Source organism: Siniperca chuatsi, linkage group LG3, assembly GCF_020085105.1.
Source record: "Siniperca chuatsi isolate FFG_IHB_CAS linkage group LG3, ASM2008510v1, whole genome shotgun sequence".
NCBI lineage: Eukaryota > Metazoa > Chordata > Actinopteri > Centrarchiformes > Sinipercidae > Siniperca > Siniperca chuatsi.
In genome coordinates, this window is record NC_058044.1 from 33357739 (window position 1) to 33385600 (window position 27862).

General features: G+C 38.9%; 1 protein-coding gene across 12 annotated transcripts in view; it reads left to right on the plus strand.

The window, feature by feature from the left end:
* The window catches only part of LOC122870684 (teneurin-3), a 422149-nt gene that overhangs the window by 142831 nt on the left and 251456 nt on the right, over positions 1-27862 (plus strand). Inside the window, exons 1-2 of one of the 12 annotated variants that reach the window (XM_044185128.1) lie at positions 23017-23592; positions 23998-24054. The exons of 10 other annotated variants lie outside the window; for them this stretch is intronic. The gene's annotated coding sequence lies outside the window, so the exon portion shown is untranslated. Of the gene's footprint in view, positions 1-23016; positions 23593-23997; positions 24055-27862 lie in introns of those variants that run through there. One more of the 12 variants, XM_044185138.1, reaches the window with a different exon arrangement.

Sequence of the window (27862 nt, forward strand, 5' to 3'; positions counted from 1 at the left end):
TCTTTTTTTCAATGTGGGTCTTGTGTTCAAAGGTTTTGCTTTTGTGTGATAATGTAACAATAAGGCCATTGAATCAGAAATCATAGAAGTTTGGTGAAGGGTAAAAGTATGATGCTTTCTTCCTGTGAATATGCATTACAGCTTGGTGATTTCTGACAAGTGAAAAGATATTTTGTATTGGATGTTTGCACGTGTATGTGTGTGTGGATTGGGAGGTACTGAAAGTATTCAAGGTGAGAAGTGAAATAGGATATCAAGCAGCTCAGGTTCAGATTGGGTTTCATATCAGTCACACTGTAATGGGATTATTGATGAAGTGTCATGTCAGAATTACACACACACACACACAATAACTACCTGTTTTAGTTATACATTGTTAGTCCATCTCCCCTCTCTCTCTCTCTCTCTCTCTGTCTCTCTCACTCACACACACACACACACACACACACACAAAATCATTAGTATGTGGTGCTGTGTAATAGCTGGATCAATAGCAGTGCTGTTCTTACAGGATCATTTGCCCTCTGAAGCAAATGCTCTGACAGCCACTACATCATTAGGACATTAACACTAGCCCACTCTCTTTTTATCTGCCCCTCTCGCTGAATCCCTCATTCACTCCTTCCTTCTCTCTCTTTGTCCTTTCTATTCTTTACATCATTAGAAGAGTGCCACTGTGCCCTATTTTTCCTCTTTCACTGCCTCCTCCTTACAGATGCTGCTTTTACACAAAGTTGGGCAAATTTCCTTTGATGCTCTTTATTTATGTTGTAATAGTCCCTTATTCTCACTGTACTTTCTTTATATTTAATGTGTACTGCATCATTAAAGATACAGTAGGACTAGCAAGAGAATGAAAAACTGTCTAAGACAATGTTTTATTTTGTGCTGATATGGCCTTACAGTAGGTGCATCCCTGGTGACTACTAAGATTCAATCCCCCATCATCACAATGAAGGAATTCTGTCACTTGGAGCAATGTGATTCGTCAGCAATTACAGTACCATGGCGGTGCATCAATTGTGCCTGTGCTAACAGAGATAATTAAATACACTGCAGAGGGAGTTGGAAAATAAAGTGTTTATTGTATAGGAGGGACAGGTGCTAGCCTCACACACATGCTAGCCTTACCAAAAGTGTCTGGAAAGCTAGTGATAGTGCGGCTGACCCCAGCATATGGTTGATTTGACTAAGAAACTTCACATACTCATACACACACAGACTTGTTTTCTCCTTATTTTCATCTCTCTTAGTCGCATACAAACTCACACTCTCCAACATCGCCTTGTTTGTCCTTGGCAGCTATTTCTAGTGTCATATGGCTTCTACTAAATGTGATTATGACACTAACAAAGGCTGAATGTGTGTGTGTGTGTGTGTGTGTGTGTGTGTGTGTGTGTGTGTGTGTGTGCAGGCCTGTTGAGTGGGTAGGCCATTCTGGCTGTCTCTCACACTAGCCAGCTTAAAATGACTGTACTGTTCCCTTTCTTTCACTGATTCTCTTCTGTATAGCTTTACTGTAATATACAGAACCGCATCATGTACACAAGTAAATACGTTTAGACAAAAAAATGAAGACATCTTTAATTAATACTGACAGTTGAATAATGTCAGTAGCAGCCCATAGCCAATAATGTGGAAATATGCTAACTCTGATTCTTTCTGTATGTGTCCAAGTTATGTTTAATCTGCTTGTAATGTCAGAAGTTTCCCTTCTTTTCCACCTTCATCATTGTTCCACTAACAGATTTCTGCAAGGGATGGTCATACACAAACACTGTGTGTCTAGTGTCATAAAGGACTGGTTACTAAATGACAACATATGAAAGGTCATTTATGGCTGAAGGAGAGCATTGTCAATTTAACAAGAAAATACATATTTTGTTTACCTGCATTCATAGGCGCATGTTTTTACCTTGAAGGGGGATTAATATAAAGACTGGACATCTTCTCAAATGGCTGAGCCTTAAATGTCCTTGATTTTGAGTCTTCATAGTGACAGGATTTGACCAGGCTTCTTTCCTAGGAGACAGCTTTATCCCAGAAATGTACAATTTCCAGGTTGGCTAGTTCACTAATAACCAATGTTTCCCAAACAAACATCAGACATCTCTGCCAAATCACACAAGTACAAGCAATAATCAGAGAACTTTCTGACATGACTGTGTTGCAAGTTGCCACCAGTCTATTACACTCCACTGTTCTTCCAAAAGTGCTGTTAAATAGCTTTGGTTTTATTTGGCTAGGCTTTAAGACCAGTCGCTGAGAAATGTAAATAAGGTTAAAGTAAACTAAATGAAGACAAAATTAACTACAAAGTGTAAATAGAGAAAACTAAGATGTGTGAGTGCAGGCAGGTTACTGACATTCAAATCAGCTATGTGGCTGCAGGTGCGACCGTCACACCCTTGTTGCTGCTCAGAGTCTTTGAGAGCTCCCTCAAAGAGCAGAGCCTTTTCCGCCAAATGTAACTATGTAACCATTTGCTATGCTGTGACTAGCTGAATTTCAGTTAATGACATCTCAGACTGAATCTGTCCATTGTGTAACATTTAGGAGGAGCTATTGGCAGCAATGGAATATAATATTAGTATAATATAATATAAGTATGTTTTAATTAGTGTATAATCACCTAAAAATAAGAATTGTTGTGTTTTCATTACCTTAGAATAAGCCCTTTTTATTTACAGAGGGAGCATGTCCCCTTCCATGGAGGTCGCCATGTATGGAGGATATTTTTGGTCATAATTCAAAAAGTCCAAATAGTAAATTAAAAGAAATACAATTCAAAAAGATTATTTTATTACACTACTAAAATTAATCAGGTCATAATTGAACTTAAAAAGGAAATTGAAAAAGCAAATGTAAAATGATCATTTGAAAATGTAAAATGACAATGAAAAAAGTGAAATTTAAAATCCAAAAGCTTTGATGTTGATTTGCACACTTCAAGGCATCTGTGGGTAGCCATGGCAACAGCAGAGCCAGCTTGTTTTTAAGCGTAATTTGTATCACCACCATGTTGTTATGTTTGTGTGTATAACAGCAAAAAAAGGTGTAGTCAGAAAGAGAAGCTGCTCATCTCTTATTTTCCAACTTCCACAATATCACAGGTAATACTGTTACTGTGGTTCTGTAGTTTTCATATTGGATCAAAATGCTGTTACATGCTCTTATGATGCTATACGACATGCTACTTGTACTATGAAACATACCTGACAGAGCGCTGAGGTATAGATTAGTGCTTAGCTTCCATTTGCTGTATTAGTTTATTGAATAACACTTATTTTAACATTTTACTATCCTAAAATTAGAAGTGTAATTTTGCTGCCTCAACAAATTAACAGATTATTTTAAAGACAGCAGAGCAAATGAGTAACTCTACATAATCATAACTGAATTAATGTAATAGTAGTTAACAAAAACCTGTGGCTGTTGGCAGCCAAATGAGCCGTCATATCTTTCTAATTTCAGCAGCGGATCTGCCAAAGTAGAAGCAAATAACGTAAAGTGGACAGAGAGCTATTTACAATCGATAAAATAGTGGGACCAACATTGTTAAAACCTCTTCAAGAAATCTGGCAGGCATAGAAACTGAAGGACTCGATGAGGGCTTTAATCCTCCTCCCAACCCCAACGATGGCTACAGTTAGTTGGATGGCTACAGTTAGTTGGATAGGAGGAGGGTTAATTACGGATTCAATGGTTTTGAACAAAACATTGGGGTTATGTTGTAATGATGTCAGAGAAATAGGAGGACCTGGCTTCTTTGACTGATTTCTGATAAATAGATAGTTTTATATAAGTTTAAAAGAACTATCAGACGGTCCTTTTTCCATTTACGCTCTGCTTGTCTACATTTCCTCTTTATTTCTCTGGTATTGTTATTTATCCATAGTGTGCTGTGAGTTGCTTTGACTTTCTGGATTTTTACAGGTGCAATGGAGTCGACTACACAAGTTGCGTTGAAGTTGTTTAGTAATTCTTCTGTAGACATATTCGGTTTTTGTTTATTGCAATGTATAGATGTAGTGGTGAAGGCCTTATGGAATCTGTCAGCAGGGAGCAGGAGTTGGGAGGAGGGACTTAAAAATAGTGGCTTTGTGGTCAGACACACATAAGCTGGCCTCACAGAGATCAACACTTTTAAGGCTAAATGCAGAGGACAGAACAATGACCAGAGTGTGTCCCTTTAAGTGAGTGGAACCCTTAACTGACTGAATAAGATTAAAATAATGTACAATGTCTATAAAATCCATAGTAAAGAGGAACCAGAGGGGCAGCATACATGTATGTTAAAATCACCTAAAATCAAGTCTCTGTCAAAATGAGGCATTATAAAAGCTAAAGATCAGAGAATTCCTGAGTAAAACCAGAGTTTGATTTTGGGGGTCTGTAGATTAAAACACAAAGTAGTGGGGTCTTGCCATTAATCATGAAAACAAGTGATTCAAATGAGGAGAAATTTCCAAGCGAATACAGGGAACATTTTAAAGTCTCTCTGTGAATCATAGCCAGTCCACCTCCCTGACCTGAAAGCCTAGGCTGCTGAAAATAATTAAAACCAGGACAACAAGCTTCATTCAGCGCAACACAGTCACCTGGATTTAACCACGTCTCAGTAAGCAGAAGGAAATCTAACTGCTTAGATACAATGAAATCATTGCAGAAAAATTATTTATTTGCCAGTGATCTAACATTCAACAACCCAAACACTACAGGGATGTGAGATGGAGATGGAATAGGACCGGCCAAGGAGGCATGAGGGGAGGCAGCAAGGTTGACAGGGATTGAAGAAGTCAGGACACACCTCCTCCCCAGGCTTTCAACTGTGGAGGCTAGAGACTCAAGTTCATCATGCAGCTTAATGGACTGCCTGGACATGACGTCATTTGTGCCGGCGTGCACTATCACAGTGTGGACAGACCACCCGTTCTCATTCCCAGGTCGTCAAATAACAACGTTATGTCACGCCCCTTGGCATCTCATCCAGACACACAAGGTACCCTTTATTGTCTGTATGAGACGCACCGGGCTTTCAATTAACTCCAATGTAAAACCACCTGCAGCAATATTAGATGCTCCATTTCGAGGCCGTCTATTCACTCCAATATTAACCTGACCGTGACGCTACAAGACCCTGTGAGCATCAGTCCCATTGGAGAACCGAGGACCCGCCGCCCGGAAGTATTTTCCTCACTGAGCTCAAGATCTTAACTTTTTCTTAACATAGATCATCTTTATGAAGTGTAACCACCGTCTGCTAATGAAGCACACCTGCTCCCCTGCATATTACCAACTTCCCTTATCCAGCGATCTCCCTCTCCAGCGATACCCATCTCCAGCGATCACCCTCTCCAGCGTTCCCCACGTCAGCAAGTCTTCCCTCCAGCAGACTTACCCATTTCCATACCAGCACAAAGAAAAGAACCGTCTATCTCCATATCGGTGTCTCCTGCCTGTCTGTCCGTAACAATATAATAGTATTTAGTATAATAGTATAATAATAGTAGATATGTAATACCTACTATAGACTAATATCTACTATATATCTAGTATATATATCTTGTCATGTCCTTATTAACAGCACTACTGCAGCACACTGAAAAAAACGCTAAACTGCATTACTGATTTGTATCAAGCTGCATGGTGGGCCTCTAGGGTATTGTAGTTTTTAGGAAGTATTAGGGTTTTTCAAAGGTTTGGTATTTGTAAATACTGAGTACACTGGGAAGTTTAAGGGGATGGTAAACACATTTGTGTAATCAGATTTTAAATATCTAATTGTTAAATGTGTGAAAATAAATTGTAACCATATTTGTTTCCTGTTATCCTGTGTTATTATATTTTCCTGTACGTGTTGAATCTTAACAAGCAAATTTCCCCGGTGTGGGATCAATTAAATTTATCTTATCTTATTTGAAGGTACCCCTAGTTGTTGACTATGCTCACATGATAGCTGAAGTCAAGAGTTATCTATTATAGTTGATCCCTTGTCTGTAACCTCTTTTGTTGCTGTATTATAAGCTGGTTTAGCTCCAATTTATAAAATTAAGCTTTTTGTTTGTTTGTTTTTTCTTAGGTCAGCTTTACATAGCCCATTCAATGAGAATCAGAATCAGCTTTATTGCCAAGTAGGTTTACACACACACACACATATATATATATATAACCTATATATATAATATACACAAAAGTGGTGTGCAAAAGTGTTTCCCCCCTTCACGATTTCTTATTTTTTTGCATGTTTGTCACACTTAAATGTTTCAGATCATCAAACTAATTTAAATATTAGTCAAAGATAACACAAGTAAACACAAAATGCAGTTTTTAAATGAAGGTTGTTATTATTAAGGGAAAACAAAATCCAAACCTACATGGCCCTGTGTGAAATAGTGATTGCCCCCTAAACCTAATAACTGGTTGGGCCACCCTTAGCAGCAACAACTGCAATAAAACATTTGCGATAACTTGCAATGAGTCTTTTACAGCGCTGTAGAGGAATTTTGTAATTCAGCCACACTGGAGGGTTTTCGAGCATGAACTGCCTTTTTAAGGTCATGCCACAGCATCTCAATAGGATTCAGGTCAGGACTTTGACTAGGCCACTCCAAAGTCTTCATTCAAATTCAAATCCCCCTTGAGGCGGGCAATGAGCAATGTTGGGGACCCAGAGCACCGAGAGGAAAAATGGGCTACTGGAACAAGACGGAGATAGGCGAGATGCGATAACAAGGCTCTGTTGGAATGCTACTACTCAAGTAACCCTAGTCAGAGGGGTTACAGGCAAAGGATGTGGGATGAATGGTTACTTCGAAACCCACAATCAAGGCTTACAGCGAAGCAACTAGTAGCTCAGTTTTCCAACATCCACAAGCGGCAACTGCTATCACAACTTGAGATTGACGAGCTACAACACAAATGCTACGGCATTGGGGAGCCAAGACAACAGGTCAGAGGGGAGCCAACGGCGGCTCCCCAACCAGAGATTGGGTACATAGCCCCAAGTGCAACCATGCTGAACGAGGCAGCAAATGATCTGAAAGATAAGATCATGGCGAGAATGAATGCAAGGCAACCCCGACGACAATTACAATGGCTAAGTGAATTACCATCAGAAAGTCTCCCTACCACAACCATCACTGAAACCAATGAGCTGATATACACTTCAGCAGCAGTGATCCTTGAGATGCTTGGCTATAACAGTAACCATGAGAAACAATACCCACCATGGAAACGAAGGCTGGAGGCTAAAATCAAGGAGGCACGGAGAGAAGTGAGCCAACTGAGAGGTGCAATGAAAAAACAAGTACTGGTTGTTGTACCAAGAGGTACAACCAGATGCCAACCAGTACCAAAGAGGTACACGAGAGATAATGAAGCCAGAAGAATAAACCGGCTGTTCGCAACTCAATGGCAGGGTATTAACAGCAGAACAGACGCACCAAGGCTGGAAACTGAACAGTACTGGAAAAGTATATGGGAGAGGGAGGCATCACACAACAGCGATGCACAGTGGCTGGTGGCTCTGAGAGAGAACCACAGCAACCTCCCTGAACAGAATCCAGTTACCATCACTGTCTTGTCATTCGGGCTTGAGAAATGTAGTCGAATGGTGACAAAGAGAGGGAAGGTAGTCCACACAGAAGGGGTCTCACTCCCAGAAGGAACAATAGCAGACATTGAGGATGGTTACAAGTACCTTGGAATACCACAGGCAAATGGCAACTTCGATGAGTTAACAAGGAAAACAGCAACTGCCAAATACCTCCAACAAGTAAGGCAAGTCCTAAGAAGTCAGCTCAATGGCAAGAACAAGTCCCAGGCAATAAACAGCTACGCCCTCCCAGTGATCAGATACCCTGCAGGAATAATAAGGTGGCCAAAGGAAGAGATACAGACCACAGATGTTAAGACGCGAAAGCTCCTCACCATGCATGGAGGGTTCCATCTCAAATCCAGCACCCTAAGACTGTACGCTAGCCGTAAGGACGGCGGCCGTGGACTAGTGAGTGTGAGAGCCACTATCCAGGATGAAACATCCAAGATCCACAAGTACATCAAAGATAAGGCCCCAACAGATGATGTGCTCAGTGAATGTCTCAGGCAATGGGGAACAGAGGAAGACGTACAGGAGCACAGGAGCAGGCCCTGAGCACCAGAGCAATAGAGGCCCAGATCTACCACACCAGACAAGACCCAAGGTGTAGGCTGTGCAAAGAGGCCTCTGAGACAATCCAGCACATAACTGCAGGGTGTAAGACATGGAGCGCCATAACCAAGTGGCTGGCATAGTGTACAGGAACATCTGCACAGCGTATGGACTGGAAACCCCAAGGTCAAAGTGGGAAACACCCCCAAAGGTGGTAGAGAATGACCAAGGCAAGATCCTGTGGGACTTCCAGATTCAGACTGACAGAATGGTAATGGCGTACCACCACCAGACATCGTGGTGGTGGACAAACAGCAGAGGAAAGCCGTTGTGGTTGACGTGGCAATACCAAGTGATGGCAACATCAGGAAAAAGGAACATGAGAAACTAGAGAAAGACCAAGGGCTCAGAGAAGAGCTGGAGAAGGCCTGGAAAGTGAAGGCAACAGTGGTGCCCGTGGTCATCGGAGCACTCGGGGCAGTGACCCCCAAACTGGAGGAGTGGCTACAGCAGATCCCTGGAAGAACACCAGACATCTCGGTCCAGAAGAGTGCAGTACTAGGAACAGCAAAGATACTGCGCAGAACCCTCAAGCTCCCAGGCCTCTGGTAGAGGACCCGAGCTCGAAGGATGAGACCACCTGCGGAGGGTGAAGGACAAAGTTTTTTTATATACAGGTTAGGTGGCTAACATTAGCCACCTAACGTGCTTTCTCGCCATCAGACCAATAGGTAATTGCGGTGGTGACTTTGTGTGTGAGGCCATATGGACTGAAATGTTAGAGCACTTTCATCAAATTGAAGTCAATGCTTTCTATATAATAGTCCTCCTTCTGACCCTGCTTACTCTACTTGCTACATTTTCTCCATTTTCATTGCAGTGTGCTCTTTAGCAGTCAGAGCTCCAAAATGCTGTCCGTAAGGAGCCTCTGCGCCCCAGGCGTTTCAAACCCTCCCTCCAGCCTTTGGGCCACACCTCCTCATTTAAATACAGCTTGAAAAGCCAAATGTCAAATACGAAATGGCAAACACCTAATGGAAAATGGAAAAGATGAAATTTAAAATGTCAAAGGTCAAATGCCAAATGGAAAAGATAAAATTGAAAATGGAAAATGATAAGTGCAAATGCAAAAACAAATTGTATTTGTTTTTCTTAATTTCATAATTCCAGTTAAGCTTTTCCATTTCCCGTTTTGAGTTTCATATTTTATGTTGACTTTTTCTTATTTCCATTGCCCTTTTCAGTTTCATCTTCAATTCAATTCAGTTCAATTATATTTATAAAGCGCCAATTCATAACAGAAGTTATCTCATTGCGCTTTTCCTATAGAGCAGGTCTAGACCGTACTCTTTATAATATTAATTACATAGACCCAACAAATCCCAATAATCCCAACTTTAAAATTTAAGCTTTCAGTTTGAGCATTTCGATTTAAGCTTTTGCATTTTAAGTTTCGCTTTTTTCATTGTCACTTTTCAAATTATCATTTTACATTTAAAATTTTTCAATTTGTTTTTCTTTCTAAGTTTATTTATGGCCTGATTATTCCTAGTAGTGGAATAAAATAATAATATATTTATAATTTTATCTTTTAATTTACAATTTGGACTTTTAATTAAAAAAGCCATGTTGCACTGCCATGTTTCAACAAAACACTGGCTCAAGATAGGGCTGTTCGCGTTTTTCGAGAGTTTCACGGCCACCATAGTTTCTACTACACACTGGACCTTTAAGGCGCCGGTATACTCCGTCAGAACTGTTTGTTGGTTGGATGAACAGCTTCGGCAACCACCGCCCCCCACACTTTTCCGATATTGGAACAGGGGGAGCTTTTCCGAAAACCGTCAATCTGACATTCACTCCCACTTCATGCAGTTTTTTTTAAGCACAACCTGGCCCTTAGTCTTTCTCGTTATAACCTAGCTAAACATGATCAAGTCTAAACATAATCAAGTGAGCAAAGAATGAAAATGTTACTGTGTTATGGCACAGATAAAGAGCAAGTAATCTCTCATACAAGTGAGGAGTGGACTGAAGAAGACCCAGAGTGCAGTGAGAGTATGTGATTAATATGCTTTGACTCTCTACTCCACTCCACTATGCTTCAAACCCTACCAGAGTCCATCTCAGTTAATAGTGCTGTATGTTAAAGGAATCATGAAAAGCAAAAAACAAATCTTAGTGTAATAATTTTAAGGTGCTCATTGTGCATCACTTTTATATGTGACCACAGCTGGACAAAGCTGCTTTTGCCAAACACACCTGATTAGTTCCATTGCGAGATCACTTTCAAATTGAATTAATGATTTGCCATGGTAGATACCAGTGCAACATTGAAGCTTGATTTTAGCTTGATTTATTTTGAAAAACTTTTTATTTTCAAAATTGAGCTATGCACACAAAACAATGATGAATTCATGAAGACAGATAGATAGATGGATAGATGGATAGATAGATGGATAGATTTTATTGTCCCCAAACGGGAAATTTGTTTCCACAGAGTATGCATTATGTGAGCCTCCAGAACAAAGATACATTTACATACAACAACATGACACAAATAAACATGAATACATTTGTACAGAAAAACATAGTGTGTTCTTGTGATTAGCGAGCTATGGAATTTAGCTCCGCTATGGCTAAAGATGACAATGGAAATCCTTAATGCAATACAGTCAGACAGCATGGTGTTTACCTTTTACCTTAGCAATGTGCTGAGTCTATATCACACAGTTTGTGCTGTTCTGTCTGCTTTGAGTGTTTAATACAACAAGGTGGCAACGCAGTGACAGAAGGTCAGTCATGACTTATAGTGTGAGCAACTTGCAAAACTGTGATATGAATTGCAGGGTGATATTGAATAGGAAGAAGGGTCTTCAATTTCTAAGGGGCAGTTACAGGGTGACCAAATTTTGCATGACTCTTATTTAAACACAAAGTAATTACTGAGTCATAGATATTGATCAATACCTCACTATCATCCCCAGATGATAGTGAGGTATTGGCTAGGAAGCAATAAACAGCCAGTAACCAAATGAGGAAGTCAATCTCTGACTGGTTAAACAAGACAAACTAAAGTAATTACCCTGCTCTGTGAATCAACTAACCACCATTATAGAAAGATTTAGCACGCTTCAAACAAGTGCAACCAGTCAACAAACCATTTAAAAGCTAAATCAAAAGCAACACTCAAAGTCCATTATACATTTCATGTCCTCATGACTTATTAACATATGTTATTAATATAAAATGTTGTTACGGTAGATTTGTCAGAACTGCTTGAGAGATAAGGACTCTTTTACACATTTACAAACCTGCCTCTATACTAAAATAGAACCATGTGTTTATGTGTGTGTGTGTGTCAGAGAGAGAGAGAGAGAAGACAGGTTAGTGGTTTGAGCAACAGAAGGTTGCCAAACACACTCACACACATGCATAGGGGCATGCATGTGCAGCCCTCTCTGCTTCCAACTCCATCAGTGTGATAAGCAGATGGAGGCTTTTAACTAATCACATTATCTAAAAGGAGAGAACAAAGGAGAGCAGTGAGATAAGAACAGGAAGGAGAGAAGAAAGTCAAAAGCTTGTGTGAAAGGAAGGTGAAACATTTCTTATGAATGAGTCATCCACATTCTATTACTCTTCCTCTTTCTCTCTGTCTCCCTCTCTCGGCCCCCTCTCTCCACCACCACCCCACTCTCTCAGGTCTTATCTCCTTTATATTGCACACTCAAGGTATTTGTAATCCGTTTATGCTTGTTCAGCCTTCTTCTACATTGTAACTTAATATGGGCCATGCCCCTGTATGTTAGTGTATAATAGATATAAGGTAACAGTATTACTGCATTTACTACCTGCCATTGTGCATCTCTCTCTCTCTTTCTCTCTCACAGACACACAGACACAAACACAGGACTTGGAAAGAAAGGGAGGTTAAGGATAGAAGGTAATAGAAGGAAGTTAAGATATACGCATGCAGAATGAGAGATGGCATGCACAGGAACAACAGGTGGAATGAAGCTGGCATGAAGAAAGGATTGGAGGATAAGGACATATAGTCAGACATGAAAAGGAAAAAAGAAAGAACAAAGTGCTTGCTTATATTTGCCCACCACTTTTTTTTGGGATCAGCCCAAAGATAGCAGTATACAGTCTGTCCGTCCATCTGCCCATTCAACTCTTTGATAGAGAGCAGGATATCTCAACAACTACTGACAAGACAACAATTCAATTTGGTATGGATATTCATGGTTTTGTGACAAACTCATAACTTTCCTTCTAGTGGCTCTGTCAGGTCTAAATTTCCACCTAATCAGCACATGCAGATTTTCATGGTCCCCAGAGGATAATTCCCAGTCTTTCCTTTAGTGCTATCATTACGCCAAAATGTATTCCACTTGTATTCAACAAATATCAAAATCTAATGGGATGATTACCAGGAAATTTCCTTTACGCATTCATGTTCCCCAGAGGATGAACCCTTTTGAGTTTAGCAATTTAATGTTCTATTCTGTAGTAGTATTGTGAAGACAAATATTTTTAGTTATCTCCTGCCAAGGCTCTTAGACTCGCAATTTTTTGTTTCCTGTCTCATCTTCATCCCTGAAGAGAAAAAAATATGTTGGTAGTGGTTTTTTTATCAGCTTTACACTTCTTTCACAATCCCTGAAATCTCATCTGAGCTGGATGAACAGCGCCCTCTTTGTATTGTGTTATATGAAGCAAGCCAAATCTGACTCCAGGGGAACATGGAGTCACATCCTGTGTGTGTGTGTGTGGGGGCAAGCTTTGTGGGGCCAAAATGTGGGACCCTACAAGTTTAGTGCCACAAGGCTGTGTGTGTGTGTGTGTGTGTGTGTGTGCTTTCTGTGAGATGGGGGGACTGCCCTCTATAGAAAAGGCAAACCAGCAAATATCATTACCAGCTGGATTCAGTCATGTCATGCTCTCATACACACATGCACACACAAAGCTGATCCTGGAGTATTAAGGTCTCTAATTGAAACCTTTTATTTGTTTATAACCCCACACTCTCTCCTAACACACAAAACACACACACTCTACAGCTTCTGGTAACAGCTTTACAGGCTCTCTGTTTATGAGCCAGAAAATAAAAGAGAGAAAGAAGGAAACTTTGTTTTAATTTCTGGAAATGCATTTTCAATGATTGTTTTAAATAACCTGAAATAGTTTCAGTCTGTTCTTCTCATCAAGTGGTTACATTACAGTTCAGGTCTGATCAAAGTAACTAGTTTGACCTCTAGGAAGGGTTTAACTGAGATTATTGTGACCAGCTTTGCTATGGCAAGGACATGAGAATGTATCACAATATTCTTTCTCAACCTTGGGTTTTGGACCTGAGAAGAATAAAAGTAGATAATATAAATATGTAAAATCAACAAAATGTTAGGATCAGTATTAGTCTTCAAACCTTTTTTTTCTCCAGCCAAAGGCACTGGGCCTCATGCAGGAACATTTTTGTGTTCTTATCATAAATCTCTCTTACTTTTTTCTGTGAGGTTTGCTCTGTGTTCCACATTGTATTCACCAAACTCTCTTAACTGCACAAACTTCGTCATAAATTGCTGCCTGATGAATGTCACCTGTTCATGAGGAGCTTCACTTTTGTGAGATTTCATCATTACCATATTCAATGCCCCTTGTCATATGAGGCAAACTGTTCCACTCCAATTGTGGGCAGTTTCATCCACAAAAAATGTTACCAAGAGTTAAAAGAAGAATTTCACATCAGAGTTTGAGGTCCTGCTGTCAGAAATCAGCAGATAAAAACATTTAGAAACATTTAGCAGTGTCAGTAGTGGTGTTAGAAGACCCAAAATAATTAGAAATTATTATTAGTAGAGCTGTCAACAATGTGTCAGCAGAGCAGCGATGCACCATGACACAAATAAAGAGGGAATGGTTTAACATAACTTTCTACAGCAAAGTGGTCCATGACTAATATGAAAGTGGGACGTGACAGTCAGAAGATATATATGAGAGACTATTATAGCCTACAGTAGGTGAAGTTACACTGTATACCAAAAATATTGATGATGATTGAGGGCACTTTTTTTGCAATTAGGTTGAGATGTGGCACACCTGTACATACTATACATATACAAAGCAAACAAAGCAAAAAAAAAAGTATGATAAAAAGGATTTTTTTTTCACATATTTTGTGCTTTATAAAATAAAGTCATTCAAAAACATCCAAGAGCACTTGGACTTATTTTATTATAAGTCCAAGTGCTATGTTTATCTACTTTCTTTCTGTCTCTCTCTTTTTCTGTCTTTCTTTGCCCTCCATAATTCTGAATGTTCCTGTTCTCTCCCTTTATCATAATTCTCTGCTGTATTTCATGTGAACTCATTTGTTTTACACACACACACACACACACACACACACACAAAACATTGACACAGGACACAACAGTTGCATTAGAAAGAATTAGAAATGTCTTACTCTGAACTGCTTTATCACTGTTTATTGATACCACACTTTACTTCATAGACTAGCCTGTAAATGTGTATGATATACACACACAAACACGCGCACGAACACACACACATATGTGATTATGCTATGCTGGCTGAGAGTGACATTCAAGGATCTCTTTCACATACACCCAATGAGTCTTTTCCACAGAGACGAGGGTAAGTGTGTGTTCTTTTTATCACCTAGTTATTTATCAGCTTGGAGCCATTTGACAAGGTTGCACATGTGCGACCAATCAATACATCTTTATGTGGCCATGAATTTTGCATATTTTCATCATGTGACTCCGAAAAGGTAGTAATCTGTGTGGGTTTGTGCATGCTGTTTGGTGTGTGTGTGTGTGTGTGTGTGTTTGTTTGTTATAGTACATTGTGCTTAAACCACAGGTGAGTAAAACAGCAGGTTGCCATCATTTATTCTAAATGGTTTAGTCCACCCCCATATGATCTTAGTAATCACTGTTATTTAGAATGGGCTGCACAGAGGTTGACAGGCTAATATGCGCACACATACACACATATACACACACACACATTTGTAAGCTGCTCTCTCTAGTTCACACACACAGCTACGGGGTGCACTGGTCAAGATGATTACTGTTATTTTGTTGTCTGGCCAGGAGCCTGAAATGTCCGAACTCATAGTGGCTCACACACACACACATACACACATACACTACCAAAGTGAGAGGAAGTTATGCTACGTTATCTCACCATCGACTGAAATCCCCACATACTGAATGAAGGATTAAGAAATTTCCTCTCCTTTCTGCTGGTTTAGAATTCTCGCCTCATTGCTTTTTTCCTTCTTTAATTCACCAGTTGGCTTGTTTAAGCCACTCTGTCTCTCTCTGTTTCTGTCCACTCTCTTTGTCTTTCTCTCTCTGTCTCCCTCTCCCCCGTTTTCCCCTCACACTTGTCTTTCATTGCCATCTCTCTCTCGCCTTCTCTCTCTCTAAGGTTGTGAACTTGCCCAGCAGGGGTCCCATACAATGAAATGAAAGAGCTCAGGGACCCGTATCACACACACTTGTACACACATGGGGTGTTTAAATGGCGGGAACAGCTGAACTTGCTCTGAAACATACACACACACACACACACACACCTCCCCCTCTATTGATCACACACACACCACACACACTCTGAGGGCCTAAAGAGTCTATATTGTGTGTGTCAGTGGGGGGCACCAGCAAATACACTGGTGTTAGAAAAGCCTCACTGCGGGAAGGATGGAGCTTGAGAAAAAGAAAAAAAAAACTGTCCAGTGAGTCCAAACCTCTTTCTCCATCATTCTCTTTCTACGTGGAATTGGGATATAAAATAGGTAAATGGAAGACAATGTTTTTTTCACTGAAGTTTATATTACAGTAAATGTGTGATAACATTCAGAAAGGTATGACTTTCAAATGTAATCCCTTCTTCTTGAAAGATTCTTCCTTTTGAGACAGGGACTCTGAAGCGGAAAATCAAATTTAAAGTCAAACATACAGTACGTTATTACATGATGGAGAAAAAAATGACAAATTCCCAGCTAAGAAATGGATGTGACAAGAAACAATTTTTAATTTTAGGTAATCTGCATAAGCACTAGACTTTTCAACTGATGTGACCTTCATATATTGAATGGTAAATGACAAGAAGCTTATGTCAAAACATCTCGGGTTAAAGGTGGCGTATGCGATTCTGGACACCATGACAAATACCATGATATCGAGTGAACAACGACACAGCAAGTAATATAACTAATGTTGGCTAGGTTGTCAGTTAGCTTAGCTAGGTTGTGGGTTAGCAAACTGTACCTACAGTTGCTGCTGCAAAGCTAACAGCCAGAGAGGACAAGACAGTTTCCCAGCCAGCACAGCAGCTCCAGACAGCGACGCTCACAACTCTCCTGCTACTATAGCTAACATCACAACAGCAGCAGATCTGGGCAAACCAGAAAGTAAGCTGAATGTCCATGGGCAAGTAATTTAACGTTACCTGACACACACATTGTGGCTGGAATGGCTGGAATAGTGTTGTGTGGCTTGGTCCGAGCCACTTTGTTTGTTTCACATTTACAGAGCCAGGACTGTGTACAAACACCAGTGTTTTTTTCAGTGCGCACACAGAACGGACAGCTAACGGTCCATGAGAAGATATTCGATGTATTGGATTAGAATCACATACCCCACCATTAAACCTGTTAAGAGAGCAAAGCATTTTGCATATCTAGTATTTCTTGATCCACAGACACATTCATAATATTCAAGCTCTGACTCTGGCTGTTGTTGAGCAGTTGTTTGCCAACATTAGTGAAGTAACAGTATTAGTAATGAGTACTATAGCAATCCAGTGCTGTTGGAAAGTATGGAAGCGTATAGGGGACTATATTAAAATTAGAATGTAAACTTGGAAATGAAAATGTAATTCCACAATAGCATTATAATTTTCCACATATGTATGTGTTATTTGAGTAAAAATTAAAATGAAAACACAATAATCAAATTTTCATTTCCACATACTTGTATGGGCATTCTATGACCATATTAAAATGAAAATGGAAAAGCTGTTAGACATTTAATGTTGTACCTCATTGTAAAATGGACAATATTCAAATGTTAATTCAACTTTGAAAATGCAATATAAACAATGTAACCTGATTTTCCATTTAGGCAAGCAAAATTTAAGTCAAAATGAAATTTTCTAACAATTTGAAAATGAAAACTGTCCTAGGCCTCACTGATTACTGTACACAAACACAACTTTATGACTTTATTCACTGATTTTGGTGAAACTAGCAATATGGGGTGCTGAATTTGATGAACTGACTGTTTATCAGACCACAAATGAGACAAGAATTAGCACAAGATGGTCAAAGATTTTGAAAAGTGTTTGTATGAGGACTGTGAGTAAATAAGTTGCCAAATGTATTATGAAACCTAGTGCATTTATAACTTGTCAGTTATGCTGACATGACTTTGTTTGACTTTGTAATAATAGTTATTTGAAATGTTTCATTCCCTCAAAAAAAAAACAACAATAGACACAGGAGTGTTTCTGGGGACCGGGCCTCACTGATTACCATGGATGCGGGAATTAGGGGTGCTGAGGGGGCTAGCTGAAGAACCCCCTTCATGGGAGGACTGACAGATTGCATTTTCATTTTCATGTTGACCCTAAAAGAGCATGGTGACATGTAAATGTGAAAGCAATAGACTGGGGGAGCGGGTTTCGCTTATTGCATTTGAATATTGTCCACTGAACTGTAGGTTAAGTCTTTGAAAATGAAATGTAAAATGCAGTTTTCATTATCATTTTCAAATTGTTAGAAAATGTCATTTTCATTTTGACTTAAATATTGCTTGCATAAATGGAAAATCTGTTTAAATTGTTTATATTGCATTTTAATTTTCAAATTTGAATTAACATTTGAATATTGTCCACTGTACAGCGGGTTACAACTTTGAAAATTAAATGTCAAACAGCTTTTCCATTTTCATTTTAATATGGTCATAGAACACACATACATATGTGGAAATTAAAATGCAAATTGGATTATTGCATTTTCATTTTCTTTTTTAATCAAATAACACATATGTGGAAATTTATACTATTGTAGAATTACATTTTCATTTTCAAGTTTACATTATCATTTTAATATAGTCCCCTATACGCTTCCATAGAAGTATATGAAACTGGAAATGCATATGGATCAGTGACATTGGGGCTTTAAGTTAGAGGAGTATTTAGTATCTACATTAACAGCTGGAAATTAAGTGTAAATGTGATACAGCGATACAGTGTGTGCAGGTGCACTAGGTCCCCACGCCTTTTAGGATATAGCCTGTCCTATGAAGCACAGCCTTACACTGGAAGTTCAGTGGTATAATCTTCTATTTTTTGAGCGATCTACTCTTGCAAACTTCTTTATCAAGTAGAAAGATAACATCATGTCCTTTTGACCACAATATATAATTAATGATTCGGTTTTAGGCATGCCAGAGACACTGGCTTCTTTTCTGGACAATGTTTGTTACCTTCTATCATATCAGTGCAAACAGTAAGACTACAGGCCAGAGTATGCTTGAAATCAAATAAGTTTGTACGACGTGTTGTATGACCGTCAGTCAAAGCTAAAGTGTTTAGGGCTTTTCCTAATGACCACACTCAAAGGTGGAGTGTAAAAGCCGGCAGAGAGAGGGGTGAGATGTGGTAACATTCAAATGGGGATAATGGCATGCACAGTCTCTCTGTACAATCATTCATGGTGTTGCACTTGGCTGTAAACACAAAAGGCAACAGAAGTAGTTGAGTGAATAATAAAAAAGAGAGCTTGAGAGAAAAGTTCAAACCCTGCCTACTATCATATCTCTGCACATCTTGCCAATTGCTGTGTAAAGTGGATGTGATTGTCAGGTTGTTGGTTTCGAAAAGTTGCCGGACATAACCAATAATTCTGACATCAGAAAGGTATGGGGGGAGGGGGCTTCAGACACTGTTGGACCATTCAACAAGCACTGCTTTAACTGACCCCTTCATCCTCATAGACATGTCAAGACCTGTCCTTCCAATATCATTGGTGCAGTGGTGAGGAAAAGTTACTTTTAAAAGTAAGCCTTTCTTTTAGTTTCTTGCTCATCTTCACGTTACTGTTAATTGTAAAGCCATATTTGTTTCAGAGTGCTTTCCCCATTTCAAAATAGCTGTAGCAGCATGGTTTATACTGGCAAGTGTGCTGTTCTTTATTGATTTAAAATCAGAGGACCCTGAGCGGGACCCCTGGAAAGACACATTGAAGCATTTACAATATAGAAAGACAGATTGATAGATAGATAGAGGGATAGATACATACATACATATATACATACATACATACATACATACATACATAGACACATACATACATAGATACATAAATACATACATATATACATAGACACATACATAGATACATAGACACATACATACATACATACATACATACATACATAGCATTTGTATATACCAGGGAAATATGTAATAAAAGCAGCAGCATTAAGGATAACTATCTTCATCTCCATGCCAGTGGCCTCTATGCCAAAATCAATACTCCATTAACCTATATGGGAGATGATCATTATATCATTAGCTTGTGTGTGTGTGATGACGATGTATAGATTAATAAAATATTTAGGCTGTGTGTACGATTGTGCCTGTCATGACTAAATTAGTTCTTTGCATCATTTAGCTTTATATGTCAGAATCAAATGGCTAATAACAATGGACTGGCTTAATTGTATGACAGGAAATATGCAATATGAAAAATGCATTTCTGCTGCCCTTTTTTCCTTGTATCTTCTCTATGTATTTTTCCTTCTTGTTACACTTTCATCTCATGCTTTCTTTTTCCTTTTTCTTTGTCCCCTATTAAAAATCATCAAGTCCTTGTTTGATCTGGTGATTTTTGATTTGCATGAGTGTACTCTTTATTTGCATGTTTCGATTTGTGTAATTATTTGGTCAAAATTGTCATTACCTACATTATTGTTCCACAGGGGTCATTAACTTTTGGCACCAACTGTGACAGGCACTTGGTGCAATATCTGTGTGAGCAGTGTGTTATGTCACTTAAGTTCCAACAGCCTAACAGACAGTTAACCAACTAGGGTTCTGAATTTGTTAGCCATTGCTTAGCCCTATTTGTGACCTCAGCACTTTGTTTCTGTGAGCTTTGACAGTCTGATTTGCCATCACCACATTTGGACCAATGAAAGAAAGATAGCTAGATCCCCTCTTCTATTTTACAGCAAGATGGGTATTCCCAAATGTTGTAGAAGGGCAAATGGCTGATCTCACTAATGGTTAACGGCTAACTATGTGGATTTGTTGAACAAAGGAAAAAAATTGCATCAAGTGTATGATTTCTCAAATCAGTAGCACACAACAGAAATTGACAACGCGTCTCCTAGCAGCAGCCATTTTCAGTTGTCAGTCAACCTATGCCAAGGGAAATGGCCACACAGGTTTCAGGCATAGACACTTTTTTACTGTAAGGGAACACTTAACTGATTTATAACCTTATTTCTATGTATGAGTCTAAAGATCATAAAGTCATAACATCCACAACTGCAGCAAAAATGACTTGTTCCATTGGTATTGTGAACAAGGTTGGCCACCTCATTATTGAAATGTAGATTGTGTCACACCATCCAACCTGGATTCACTTAAACTACAGGAATCCTAACAGTAGAAATGTTTCTATAGAAAAAAACTGGTGCACAAAGAGGAAGCAACGCTGCAGTGGACTTTGCAGTAGGCATCTTGATGCAAATGTTGGACTGTACCCACTGCTACCTTAAGACTGCACGAATTTCCCCGTATGTTTCCCTCTGCATTGTTCTGCTTTTATAGACTACATAATATATATCGCCTGGAAAATGTATGTGCTCTTCACTTATGACATGCTTTGCATCTTTTCTCTTTTGTTACCCACTCCTAAAAATATTTGATATTCTTAACTTTTTGGTGAAAGACATGGAGTCATAGTGCTTGTCAATGTCACAGTTGGTCCATAGAACCCCGCACTCATCGAACCTTAACACGGCTTGCCTTATTGTTGTTGAAGCTGATGTGTCTGTATTGATGTTCTCGGTGCGATCATCCTCTTATCCTCTGGTGGCATTATACTCCGTCTCTTGAGTCTCTTGTGCAGTAAAGTCATCCAAACTGAGCTCATGTTGTTCTGTCGATTCTCTTTTTGGAGAACAGGAAAATTGAACATTTAAGAGTTCTATAAAATGTTAGAGGCACTTGTTCATGTTTGTGTGTGCAAGATAACACAGTGAAAGGCTGGAATGAATTAATTTTCTTCCACGCAATATCCTCAGGCATGTTACATAGGTATTACTAGAAGGACTAAAAGCCATGCACAAACTTTGTGTGTGTGTCTGTGAAGGAAAAAAAAAGTGGGTGAGTAAATTCTAAGGAGTGTGGTTTACGTATTATAAAGGTTGTGTTATATATTATCATTAATATAGTTTGAATATATTCCAAATGAAGATCACAATATTGAATGAACCAAATGAATTGAACTGGACAGGCTGCTCTCTATACTGTTTTGTTGTCTTATAGATGCATTTACTCCAAAAATGTATTTATTTTTTTAGTTCCATTTATACTTAATAATTTATGTGCTGCTTTAAGCTTCTGTTAAATTTACACATCTTCTACACTTACACTTTGATTAAAAAAAATACTGTTTAGAATAATATAGAAAAAAATACTCAGCCAAAGTAAAAGGAAATACCCAAAGGAAGAAATATATAACACCAATTATTTTAAAACTGTTTTTAATATGCCAGATTTAACATTAGTTATTCAGCTGTAACATTTTTATTGTGGTGTTAAAAACACATTATTACAATGCATTTAAAAAATCTACAGTGAATAATAAAAACATCACTAAGAGAATAAAATATAATTGAGATTATTCTGCTAAGAAGTTCATGTAAAAAGTATTTGCATTTTCTACATACACACACACTCAGAAATACAGCAACAGGCACTGTCAGGAACACAAAGACCCTTACACAAAACACATACAGCTTTTCTTTGCTATTTGTACTCATCACACTCTTTGTCATTCTTTAAACACACCCACACATTCACACAAACACTAAGTAGAACATTTAACTGCATTTGTTATTTTAGATTAATTACTTTTTATTCATTTAAATCTAATTGTCAAACTTACAATTAGAAAAACGGCACAACAAATACATGAACAAATGCAAACACATTTCCAGAATAATCTGACAAAAATTGTGGACCTCCGAGTGTGTGTATCTATCAATGCACATGCATGTGTGTGTGTCCTTGTATAACACATTTATGCCTGGCTATGCCTGCTTCTGTGTTTATCTAATCTAAGTCCCTCTGCTCCCCTCTTTTTCTCTCAGTACCTTTGGTTTATACAGCTGCCTCAAAAACTGCGCACACCCACACACGTGAGGTGTGTGTGCGTATGTGTGTGAGTGTGTGAGAGTGAGACAGAAAGAGAGAGATCACGTGTGAGCAGCTGAGAGTGTTATAGTTTATGTGCTATGAATACATATGTGGTCGGGAAATCGGGGAGATCAGAGCAAAAGAATGCAGAGAGAGAAGGGGAGTGTGTTTATATGTGTGTGTGTGTGTGTGAGAGAGAGAGAGAGAAAAAGAGAGGGAGTGCCTCTCCTCCTCTCTCCACACATCTTCACCTCCAGGCTTCAAATACAGACAGCAAAAATGCAGCCCCTCCCTCCGCTTCTTTCCCCCTCGCACTCTTTTTCTCCTATGTCACTCACCCCCCTCTGTGTCAGCCAATCCGACTCTTCCCTCCGCTCCCTCTGTCGTCATGGCTCCGCCTCCCTCCTCGCTCACCCAGCAAGAGAGCTTCAAATTTACAGAAGCAAAGAGGGAGAGAGAGAGGGACCGAGGCAGACGGGCACACACACAGCAGAGGTGCCAGAAGCAGGCGAGGAGACCGCACTCATTCACATCACACGGCAGGCAGAGAATAAAGGAATCGGAATAGAGAATAAAGGAAGACAAGTCTGCATTTTCTTTTACTGACAGAGAAAAGAAAAAAGAAAGGAACCAGTGGAAAGAAAGTAGGAGCTTTTTTTTCTCCAATGTTTTTCATTCTTCATCCCTCACTTGGAGCGCAGAGGCTGGATAAAAACAAGAAGTGAGAGAAAAGACTGAGGCAGTCCCACAGATAGAGAAAGAGAGAAGTCAGACAACCCTCAGAAAAAGGACTTGTGCTTTTTACACCTTTTACAAAGAAAAGAGAAGAAAAAAGTGAGGGAAGAAACGAAAGGAATATTATTTTTCCCTCAGCAGCAGCGCGACTCTTCATGCCTGCTTGAAAGGATCCTATGTGTTTTTTGGGGGCATTAACCCTTTAAGCTGGACGAAACTGGACTACTCACACAGACAAGGTAGAGATCAGAATTCAGTTTTTTTCTTTTCTTTTCTTAAAGCTACACAATGTTGCGGTGTGAGTAAGACTGTGTGGTGTGTCAGTGTCTTTCTGCAGGGTCTCCAGTCATTTGCCTCTCATTGTGAGAATTCACTGACTGAAAGTAAACTCATTCCAAAAAAGAACACAGTCAATCAGTGTGTGTGTTAAAATAATGCCAGACTGGGGCCTCATAGTTCGATTTGGTGAGAAAGTGGCAAGAGAGAGCAACAAGGAGAGGGAGGGAAAGGGAAAAGCCTTCTTTACTGAGACAAGCACTGTGTATTTTATCTTATATTTGACCTTCTATTCTATCATTTTCTTTCTTTTTTCATTCTCATCTTTCTCTTATTATTTGTGGCCTTTTCTCCTTTATTCTCTTTAGTCTTGGCTGTGGTCACACTTTCCAAACCAAAGACTATAAGGCTAAATCAAGCGGCAGGTTAGTCTTTTTTTTGCACTCATTCACTAGTCCACACGCCAACCAGTCATTCAGTATATCAGTTCTGATTCATCAAATCACTGTCAGCTTCTTCTTTAGTAGGTAGCTAATGCTGCCAATCAATTTATGACTACTGTCTTTTATCCCTGTGCTACAATCCTCTTATGACACACACACACATTGACACACGCATGTATAAATATTTCAGTGGTTAATCAGATAGTAAGCATTAGCTTCAAGGTCTGGTTTTGATTACATAGGGGCAATATTCAAAGGGAATGGAGATGGGGAATATTGCCTTAGTTAGGGTACCAATCAATGTGGAGGACATAATGAGAAACATTCAGGACAAGCTGCTGTCAGTGGTAGTTGTTGGCAAAGTGACCAAAAACCATTTCAGCCCCTAGATGTCTCATTGTGACCAGTGTTAAATCTATATTTTTAATTTTTCCTCCTCATCCAGAGTAGAAATGTTATGTGTCTGATGGTGAAATACAGCCTTTCTGTTAGTTCTTCTGTCATAGTTTGTGATGCAGTGGTAAAGAAAGAGGAAGGTTAAAAAATCCTGTCCAGTCAGTGATCAAGATAAGATCGATAGCTATCAGTATGGATTAATGAATGACATATGTTCTTTAAAAGGCCCTATAACAACTTACATCAGTTTGTGATACTTGTGATATTCAGGATGGCCATAGTTTAGAATTTGAGAATTTACACCAGCAAGTTTTGTATCAGCCTTGAAAGGTCAAATCTATCCTGCAGATAGAATGGACTGTGAACTATGATGATGGACAAGACGCAAGCACTTTAATCAATTATAGTTTCAGAAAAGTTTTCATTTTTTCTTATTTTATATATTCTTGTTTAACTTTAAGCTGACACTACATACTATGATGTATACTTTTAATGTATACTATAAACATTCATGCAAATACTCTGAGTTCTATTATGTAAATCAAAGAAGGATACAAAGAGTATACATCCCTCTACAATTAAATGAAACACATTTATACCTTGCGGTCTGTCACCTTGTCACCCAGTAAAAGATGGGTAAACTCAGGAAAGCATCACCCCATCTGATTTGGCTTTCTGACAATTTAATGTTTATGCTTTTACCATCGTGTGTTTTGAAAGGCGTGTTGGGGTGTGTGTGTGTGTGTGTGTGTGTGTGTGTGTGTGGTAAGGTGACTGGACTGTGTGCTGCTGCTCAGACACAGAGAGAGAAGACAGGCTTTAGCTTTTTGCCTAATCGCTTCCAGACACAGAGATTTGCATTCCATTGCTATTCTGTGTGTGTGAGCTCTCTTTCTCTCTCTTTCAGTCGTCTCCTCTTACCCTCCTCCCCCTCCACACACACACACTGTTACTTTTTCAATTAGAAACATAAATTTAGAGACGCTCCTAAAAACTAGCACGTCAGTAACGACAGTAACGAAGCAAAAGAGGAAGTAGGTGAAGGATTAAAGGAATTAAACTGTCACTGTGAGAGGTAACATGCTTAAAAACTGCTTTGGATAGACAGATCATAAAGAAGGGAGGGCAGAGACAGTGGTAGAGAGAAAAACATGTGTAACTTATTAAGATTCCAGCAGACCTATTAGGAATGATAAGACGTCAGAGCGAGAATAAAGGGGCTATAAAATTATATATCCTTTTCATATCGAAATCATAGACGATTTTGCTCCTATTTGCTCACATATGTATATCCTGTGCTTTGTACTACATGGGTTGCTAAAATGTTTCTGAGCAGAAAGCACAAGGCAGGTGCAGATGTTGTGAAGATGTTACGTTGTTGTAGAATAAATTATATTTTCTGAGTATAACAGTGGTTGCTGATAACAGATGCTGTGTGTAATATCAGTGTGAGATTTAAAAAGACGATGATTTGTTATAGTTATAGTGTTATTTGTTATGTGTATGGCTTAGAATAATTGTAAGGAACTGACAGAGCCCCATGTTATTAGTTTTTGTCAAACGTCCTTGTGCATGTGACTAATTATATTTTACTGGATACATTTGACATGTTTGTCAAGATGTTTTTTTTTTTTTTGTGCACATATTTGAACTTTTTTCGGCTTCTCTGGAATGTTTTAGTGGATTAGGAGGACTGTGAGTTTCAGACCAACCACTGTGAGAGATAATGCAGGCAGTCAACCAGCACAGACAGCTGCTACATTCCACTGGTGGTTACAATAATGAAAATAACAACGAAAAAAGTATAATTTGGTTAAGTTAGTATATAGCAGCACATTAAGGAAGTTTTTAACTTCATGATTATGGAGCATCTTACTTGCTTATACGACATAAGGCCTCATTCACACATTATAGAACTAGTATGAGTTCATAATTATTATAGTCACAGCTTGATAGAAAAAGCAATAGGGAAAGGGATTTGAATACTGTATAGTTAATGACTTGCTATTATGGTAACTACGTAACATTTTCTAATTATACTGTGAAAACAAAAAAGCAATTACTAATTTTTTAATCTTTATTTTTTAGTAATAGACTGAACTGAGCAGCTTGCTTTAAATTGGCAGTGGCTTTGCTTATGATGCTTCAAAACACTGAGGGATTAATGTGATATGTTACCATTTTCTAGTAACTGCTTAAACATTTCAGTATTGGGATCAATTGGGTATATTTGATATGTCAAGGATTCACCTTCTGGAGAAAGAAATGCATAAACAAAAATGTTTAAGAATTTTAAAGCCACAACAAATTACCCATGTTTTCTACAATTGCATCACATTTACAGTGTCATATATAACCACTAATGGAAAATAGACCATCAGTGGTACTGCAATTTGACTATACTTATCAGTACCGGCTGGCCATTATCAGTTATTGTATATCAGGAAAAATATCAATATTGTGTATCCTTATATGCATGTAAAGTGTTACTTTTGATTTGATTTATCATGGAATTTGCTGTTTACTACATGTTTGTTGTTCTTAGAAGGACAACAATGCGAAGGCAGTGAAAGTGCGTTTGTGTTCCACCCTATAGACAAGATGTTTTGGTCAGTGTTTCAGATTAGGTTTTTTTTCTCTTCAGCTTTATCAGATTATAATAGATGTATTTGCAGATTACAGGGGACAGTGTGTGTGTGAAGGACTGACCACTGAGGCAGACAATGTGACCAGCCAACCATTATATGACCTGCTGGAACCCACCACTGCTGCAATTGGAGGAACACACACACTCTCTCACACACACACACACTGGCATTCATGTTGCTGCACGGATATGTACACATTCACATGAGCAACCATGCGTGGGCTGCAGGAACCCACACATTTGTCCCAGCCAGTGTTGTGTTTGTGTGAAAGAGAGTGTAAAGATATTGTCTTGAGAGATTCATCCCGCTTTAAAGGAACTTTACTGTCCTACCCCCATATCTCGCTCTATGTCTCTCTGTTGCTCTCTCGCACTATCTCCTAGCAACAAGGCCTTTGAGAGTGATGTGTGAGATAGATTGGGTGTCTGCGATATAGGAGCCTGTGTGTGTGTGTATTTATGTTTCAAAGCTACACAGATGATGAAAGCCATTAGAGGAAGGACATCACTTTGAAATAGGAGTTAAGGAATGAATGTGAGTCAGTGGCTTGCCCTTGTAAGTATAGTTATGCATGTCTGTGTGTGCGTCTGTAGTAATTTTCCTGATGGACTGCATTACTCTAGATGGGGGCTATAACTAAGAAAATAACAGTTCCAATTATTCCTAAAATGCCGTGGACCAGTATACACACACACAGTGATATACTTTATAACAATTTTTTTTAGCTATGCATACTTGAACAGACA